Genomic DNA, 8471 nt, shown 5'->3' with positions numbered 1-8471 from the left:
TTGACAAAAATATGTTTTGATGGTTTCAAAGTACTTGAAAAAATTACCACAAAACCAAGTTGGAAGGGTAATATCCCCCACTGACAAACTTATGTAAAAAACATTGTAACAGAAATGTTGAAGTTTTCTGTTTGACAGAAAATGAATAAGCTTTTTTAAATAAAAAAAATACAATAACTTAATTCATTATTATTCAGATTTTAATCAGGGCATCTCAGTGGCTCAGCTGGTAAGACGTTGCCTCTCGGTGAGAAGCTCATTGGATCAAATCTCGGCCTGAGATCTTTCTGGGTGGAGTTTACATGTTCTCTCCGTGCATTCGTCCAGTTTCCTCCCACAGACCAACAACATGCATGTTAGGATGATTGGTAACTCTAAATTGTCTCTAGGTGTGCGTGAGAGAGTGAATGGTTGTTTGTCTCATTTGTCTCTATGTTTCCCTGTGATGGACTTGGGACCTGTCCAGGGGGTACTCTGCCTCTCGCACAATGATGGCTGGACATGGACACCAGTGAGACCCCCCCCCCCACCCCCCACCCCCCACACACACCCCCCACACACACACACCACTCAAAAAGGAAGAAGCAGAAGAAAGATAATGGAAGAATTTAAATGAAAAAACTTGAACTTTTACCTAACACAAATATTAAAGACAGTAGTCCCTTACTTATTGCAGGGGTTACATTCCAGACAACCCCGCAATAGGTGAAAATCCACCAAGTAAGGACGTTATATTTATTTTAATATTTATATATATTTTATGGCTTTATAAACTCTTCCCAAACTATTGCAATGTTCACAACTCTCTAAAAGAGCACAGCAAAAGATGGCAGACAGACTGATGCTACGGTTACTGAGCCAATCCTGCGGGCGGACTGGCCATTGGGAGCACCGGGACATTTCCCGGTGGCCTGGCCCGCTCAGTGATCGCGGAGGGGCTGGACCAAAGGCTTGGTTCAGGTCACGCTTGATTATTTTAAATAAACAATCCATGCTGCTCACTCAGGTGTCCGTCTCACTAAAGCTCCCTGAGCACTGCATTAGCGATGGGGAAAGACAGACCCCACCCCTCGCCATCCCATGCCCCCTCCTTTCTCTTTCTGAGGCTGTCTGTCAGAGCAGAGCAGAGACACGCAACAGGTTGCGTGCCCACCTGTTGTGGGTATCTGCTCTGCTCTGACAGACAGCCTCAGAAAGAGAAAGGAGGGGACAGGGTCTGTCTTTTCTCATTGCCAGCCGTGTGTCATGTACAATCTTATGTTGAAAACCCGTGAAAGAGTGAGTCCACAAAAGTCGAACCACGAAGTAGCGAGGGACTACTGTATACCATTTTAAATGTGTTTAAAGTGAAAGTACTATGTATTGTTACCATGTCATGATGAAGTTTGTGCTCTGCATTTAACCCATCACACATGAGATACTGTAGACCCAACTGGAGCAGCGGAAACTATGTAAGTACTCAGGGAGCAGGTAGGTGATTTGCCCAAGGATACCACAATGGTCATGGCGGAGAACCAAATTTGCAACTTTCCAATCCCAAGTTGGCTGCCTTACTAGTGCACCACACTAAGCTGGGAGGAAAAATACCTGGATCTAATTTGTAATCAGACCACGTCTGTACAGCAAGAGGAAAAAATGTAAGCTGGCTTAATTTGCTAAGTTTTATTAGAAACTTTACTTAATTTCTTATCAACCCCTTGCCTCCTCTAAACAAAAAAAACTAAGCTGTATTTTCTAATAGCCTCGGCCACTTGCTCCTAAGAGAAGTTGAGGCCCCAAAAATAGAACATTTCAGCCACTTTTACATCTAAATACACTCAAAGTATTAAAAGATCACACAATATACTGCATACACCCTGCAAGACGATACTTCTGACGGGGTTGTGCACAGAGCAAGCAAGAAGCAAAACACATACTTTTCATCATGCAACTAGATAGATGGACACTTTTTTAATCCCTGGGGGAAATTCAAGGAAAGTGTGAAAAATGCCCTCTTGTCCTTTTGGTCAGAGGGACAGCTGTTGTTCCCGAGAGTAAACAAGATCATCTTCACTCACCCGCAGTAAAGTATGTATATCCATAGGATATAATAATCTACACACCAGACATGTGTAGTAGTAGTAAAAATGAAAGAAGAATATAAAATAGATGAAGTAAAGGTAAAGGAACTACTGGAGTGGACGCCACTTGCTTTAGCGCCAACTTCTTAACATCTCACTAATTATGTAACAGCATTTAGCCAGCTTAAGAAAGAAAGTGTATTGTTGGTTTGTTCCTACTAGGCACTCATGTGTCTTGCCTATAACACTAATGTGGGAAAATTAAACTTTTCAATGTTCGGTTCTATGTCAATTTATAAAACAATAGTTTCAGAACCCTCAATTATATATGTCTCCGCTTTGCTGGATTACAGTTTATGAGAAAACAATATAATTTGCAATTTACTACAAACTGTTTTTCATAGAGACAGTAAAGTTTGTTTTCATAACAGAGCAATACTTTAAAAAGTCTGACCAAGTGTATTTTTAAGAATGATGTTATTTGTCCTCCAAAAAAAACTTTGGAAACTGAGCCAACATTGCATTTCAGAATTTCTGTTCGCAATAAGACTAGTAACGATCATCTTTCCATAATCACAAGTAATTGCTATTTTAGGCTATTAAGTATCAGAGAATAGATTGAAAAGCCTACAGTAATTTTATACATCCCACAAATACTTTGCTGTGGTGTAAGTAAAACACACACACACACACACACAACCATGACATCTGCAAGAAAAGCCAAAATATTGCTTGGGAACCTAAAAGAAGCCTTTTGTTCTTTTGCTTTTCTAATAAATATTTGTAAAATCTAATATCAAGTGAATGTTATATCTAATAATATAAAGCTAGACATCCAATTGAAATTATGTGGAAATATATATGACACACTGAGGGTTTATTATTTAGATAAATAAACAATTTACGTTCCTAATGAGCTTTAACATATAACATAAGAAGCTGCAGACACTGAATATACGATGCCAAATGTCAAACAGGCACCAGGACATGGGGCGTTAGACTTCAAGGAGGAGAAAATTAAAGAAAGACGTTTTCAAGTTGATAATCGTCTTTTTCTTGTGCACCATTGACCTTAATGAGATGCAATTTGCTGCTAATTCATCTGCTGGTTCAGATTTTCCTGCCAGTATTCTCTGAATTACAATCATGCGACAGTGCTTTGTCCACTAATGTTTGTATTCACATGATCACAAGCGCCTTTTGCACAAACACAAACTCATTGTCAAGTACAATGGACTCCATAAATGATCCAACCAGTAAGCTCAAGATTACACATTAGTTTAATGAGGACCTCCCGGCTGTCAGCCCTCAGTCTTCGTTTGTGAGTAGATCTGAGTTCTAACTGAGTTTCTGGCTTCTTACATGGTCCATTACTCTAAAACTTTATTTACTTTTGTGTACAGACTTGTCGTTTCTGCCCCCAGCGACACTTTCCAGCTGCTTCTGGGGAATCCAAAGGCGTTCTCAGAGGATGTACAATCCCTCTAGTGAGCTCTGGGTCTGCCCCGGGGTCTCCTTCCATTTGTGCAAGCCTAGAGCATCCCAAAAGGGAGGCGTTCATTAGGCGTCCTAATAAGATACTCAAACTACCACAGCTGACTCCTTTCAGTAGGAACAATGATTCTATTCTCAGTTCACCCTAAATCTGGGCTGTTCAACTGGTGGGCTGAGTTCATTAATAAAAAGAGGGGGGAAAAAATCAGAATAAATCGGTGAGAGACACCATAAACAATTTGAAATGACAAATATTTCAGTCAGAGAGGCAATCCTGTTATGTGCCCACTATAAAATGAGACCCCTTCCAACTAAAAACATAGAGTTTCACACTTCAACACAAAGCTCGGCCAGGCCAAGACCAGACCAGACCTCACCCTACAACTTCATTCTTCATTGAGAACACTCTCAGCTTAAACCCCTTTCCTCATTTTACACTGGGAACGACCGCTGACTCGTGGTGTCAGTTTCCAGACAATAACAGACACTTCAACGTAAACGCCAAAGCAAACCTGAGCAGGACATTAACACGAACAACCCATTTCCACATTCAAAAACATTTGAAACAGTCAGAAACATTGAACAAATGATTTCCACAAGGCTACCCAGCATGCTTTGCAGCTCACACAGCCTCTCTGGGACTCTCTCAGAGAACTTTGTGAGTTTAGGGGAAAATAAAATGAAGTTAAACAGAAACACACATCTTTGCTTTAGTCTGGGCCTTACAAATGTCCATGTTTTGGTGTTACTAATGTTTAATTATAAGAACTAAATTAGCAGAGACACGAGTCGAAAGCTGTACGCTCTCACTGGGGCGCGCTCTTTCTCTCTCTCCCACTGTGCAGGAAGTTTTGATAAACTGATCGTATCTGTGTGTGATCGCCCGCGAGCCAGATTAAACAACAACAATAGATTTATTACTGGGGGGAATATTGATGATGATGCACAGCAGCTTTGTAGTTAGTTTAAAACAATAGTTAACTACAAATAGGATCAATTAAGTGAGTTGATTCATTATAGTGAATGACACGAAGGAGACGTTTGACTCACATGCATCGCGCTCGCTTTTATCCCAGCTGAGTTATGCTCCGCCTCCTTTGGTTCCGCTCAAATCTCAAATAAGAGCGAGACGGAGACGCTTCACCTGTGATTTATGAATTGTTTGAGGAACATCTGGTCCGTGCAGCCATTTCATTGTAAAGAGAACTGGTTCCTAACTGTCCTATGTGGAGCATCAACAGGTCCGTCATTCAGGGTACAAAGATTTGGCAAGTCGGAGATGTCAGAATAATACTTGTGTTAAATAGGAAGCACAGTGTGTCATTTTGTTTTTAATATTGTTTCACATTAGAATATCACTACCAGTACTTTTATTGCAAGGAAGTCAATTTTGAAATGTAATTTCTTTGAATTACACTTTTGGGTTTTGATTGTTGCATTTATGATTCATCCATCCATTTTCTTTTACCCGCTTCTTCCATTTTGGGTCACGGGGGTCACCGGTGCCCATGTCCGGCAATCACTGTGCGAGGGGCGGGGTACACCCTGGACAAGTCGCAAGTCCATCACAGGGCACATTTATGATTCAATGCAGCAAAATAAATAAACGTTAAAGGTACTTGGTTTATTTACATAATGATTTTAATTGCTGGATGTCCGGCCCCCTGAACTGTTGAATGTTTGTAACTGTGGCCCCCTGAGCAGTTCAGCTGAATAGCGCTGGCCTAAATGATGGCGCTCCTCACCCTATCTTTAAGAACAGAGCCAAGACGTCCAATGGAAGAAGCTCATTTCAGCTGGGACCTCACCCCATCAGTCTGCTACAGTTTGACCTACGTATGAAGAGCACGCAGGTTCTTATGGCTTTATGTTCAAGGAATGTCTGATAGGCCACTTTCACAAGATAATAGACATAGGTTGCTCTACAAGCGTTACATTTGATAGAAACTGTAATTAACTGATCACCAGGCGGCACGGTGGCGCAGTTGGTAGAGCTGTTTCCTCTTAGTGAAAAGGTCACGGTTCAAATCCCGGCCGAGGACCTTTCTGGGTGGAGTTTGCATGTTCTCTCCGTGCATGTGTGGATTTACTCCGGGTGCTCCGGTTTCCTCCCACAGACCCAAAACATGCATGTTAGGCTGATTGGTAACTCTAAATTGTCTCTAGGTGTGAGTGAGAGAGCGAATGGTTGTTTGTCTCGTTTGTCTCTAAGTGTGATCGACTGGAGACCTGTCCAGGGTGTCCCCCACCTCTAGCACAGTGACGGCTGGACAATGACCCCCCACAACCTAAAAAGGAAGGAGCGGGTAAAGATCATATATGGATGGATGGAACTACAATGGCAGCCAGTGGTGTGCGCAGGTGGACTTGTTCACCTCCACTAACAGAACAGTTGAGGATTCAAAGACCAGCAAAACTAGCCAAGAATAATTTTCTGTTTGAAACTCTCTCAGTCGTCTCCTATCACTTAATCCCCACCCTTCCTATTCTGGGGGCTAGGACCAGCTGGGTAACAAGGGGATTACAATCTCAAACATCCACTTGAACGTAAATTGAAGGACTGAGCGCCGATAAACACCAGTAACACGATACCAGTAAACTCCTTCAAACGTAACAGAAACCGACCGAAACTTAAAGATGGATTTTTAACAAGACTCCTGACAAATATATTTAGGCTGCAGTAATCAAACTTGACGCGAACGTGGGAAAAGAGAAACAAAAAGAAAAGAAAGAAAGGAACTACAACACCAGTCTTGGCATTTGTTTAGCGGATTTAACGTGTTCTTTCACCACTTCAACCTTCTTTTCTGTCTTTTCCCAACAAGAACACATTAGGAACCGCAAGTGTGCTGAGGTCACTTATCGACTCCACGCTCCTGTATTATAAATCATCACTGAATTATCCAGGGGAGGCAGAGAAGGCGAGGTAAGACAGTTTAAGTCACAGGATCCACTTAAAGGAACTAAATGACTGTGTGCTAGACACCACACTCTCCGTGCATGCTGGCTCTCGTTAATTCTTTATTTCCCCCCTCTGTTTCCTGCTGTAAGGACGATCTCATTAACAACTTAACGAATTCATTCAGATGTGATGGTGGAAGAGTGCAATTTGAGCACATAACACCCGTTGTGCTTCAACGCCTACCTCCTATGCTTTCCCTGAACATGTGATGTCATAAATCAAATCATGCGGCGCTGCACGTCTGTTTTTCTCTCCACGCTTCGCCTCTTGCTTCAAAGCATGAAAACAAACAAATGTTTCCTGGCGCTCGGTAAAAACAAGAAACATCCAGTTGGGATTCTAAAGTTGGATGCTGATCCTCAGCAGGCTAAAGGTCACAACGATAAAGGCAAAGTAAACCGAGTCTGGATTACGAGAGCGTTTCGGCTGGAGATGTAGCCGAACTTTTATCGCTCTGCCAAAAACCCGGCGATGCCTCCTTCCTTTCCCTCGTGCCTTTTCCCCTTAGCTCAAAGCTAAAAGAAAACACGAAAATAATTTTGCAAAGCAACTTATTTTACTCTAAAATCTGGAAGCAATGCTGGAGGATTAACTGAATGAAATTAAGTCTTGTCTTTTTAGGGAGACACTAGTGTTTCAACACTCAAGGCCTCACAAGAACCTCCCAAAGCCATGGAAACGAGCGCTCCCTACTGGTGCCAAATGTTTTGTGAAGGTGTGAAGAAGGCTCCCAGCTCCGACACATTTCCTGTGCTAAAGCTTGGCTACGACTTGTCCTAGAACCTGAACATCAAGTCTTCCCGATTATAAGAAAAATTGAGAGTTTGCATAAACTAAATTCAAATATGGAAATCATAAATGAGAATCAATGTAATGCTACAAAAATGCTACAAGTATGGTAGTTTTTTGGGGGATTTTTTTCACGATAGACTCCAGAGATCAGAACAAATATATAAAAACAAATTGAAAAAACTGCGTGCATAATTTCCAGATTTCATAAAGGCAGCGTCACAAGCTGTGGCAGAGTTCGAACACATGAATCAAAGATGTTTGGCGGAACAGTTAGACAGAGCGCTAATGTAAAATCTTATTATGAACCATAAAGGCTCTGCTGATGTGCAAAGTATGATTGATGATGCTGTTCCAAGGAGGTTTCAAACGCATATTTTTCTGCTGCTCACACACTGTTATGCTTTATGCCCTATTTTAATCTGATTAAGAGATTAAAATGGGCCTCGCTGCTTGTGCAGAAGGCAGATTGTTAAAAAAAATGTGAATTGTGCAGAGTTTAAACTATTAGGATTAAAGCCTTTTACGTTCAGTTAAGACAACCTTTTATGTGTCTAGATAATACAGTATATTGTTAATGGGATGTATGCACAGGCCTTACAGCGCATCATGTTTGCATGTCACTTTTATGGGTTTGATGGGTTCAAGAAGTGAAAACATGTTTTCAAGAAACATACCAGGGAGTGTTTCTGTTGACTTCTACTAAACCAACATGACAAATGAAATGCACAGCTGAAAATGAAAAGTCATTCACCCGCTAGTGGTAAATCATTAAACAAGAACGCAGACCCTAAAGTAAACTCACATTTTGTGCATCATTCCGGTGTCACGGTTTGCACACTTTAGGCTTTTGTTGGCCTCTAAGAACTTAAGCCAAAAGAGGAGCAGGCTCCTAAAGAACCTGAAAGGCTGTGTAAACCAGGTGGATGACAGGAGCTGATAAGGATCTCCAATTCTTTTCTGCACTTTGTGTCCTCTCAATCAGAACTGAGAGGTGAAGAATGACACTTGGAAAGAATCAGCTTGTTTCTGCCCAGATCACTGTTTAATAAAGACTTGCAACGTGACCAGTCCTCTGGAAGAGGTTAAACTGATCATACTGGGCTTGAACCACTGACCCCCTGGGTTAAACTGATCATACTGGGCTCGAACCACTGACCCCCTGG

The 8471-nt window shown here is 41.6% G+C and overlaps 1 protein-coding gene across 1 annotated transcript in view; it reads right to left on the bottom strand.

Moving 5' to 3' along the window:
• The window catches only part of kitlga (kit ligand a), a 61326-nt gene that overhangs the window by 52015 nt on the left and 840 nt on the right, over positions 1–8471 (bottom strand). The window lies entirely within an intron of this gene.

Source organism: Nematolebias whitei, chromosome 10 (assembly GCF_014905685.2).
Source record: "Nematolebias whitei isolate Nwh7 chromosome 10, NemWhi1, whole genome shotgun sequence".
NCBI classification, from domain to species: Eukaryota; Metazoa; Chordata; class Actinopteri; order Cyprinodontiformes; family Rivulidae; genus Nematolebias; species Nematolebias whitei.
The sequence above is the reverse complement of the archived record's forward strand: the minus strand, read 5'-3'. Positions and strand labels throughout refer to the sequence as shown.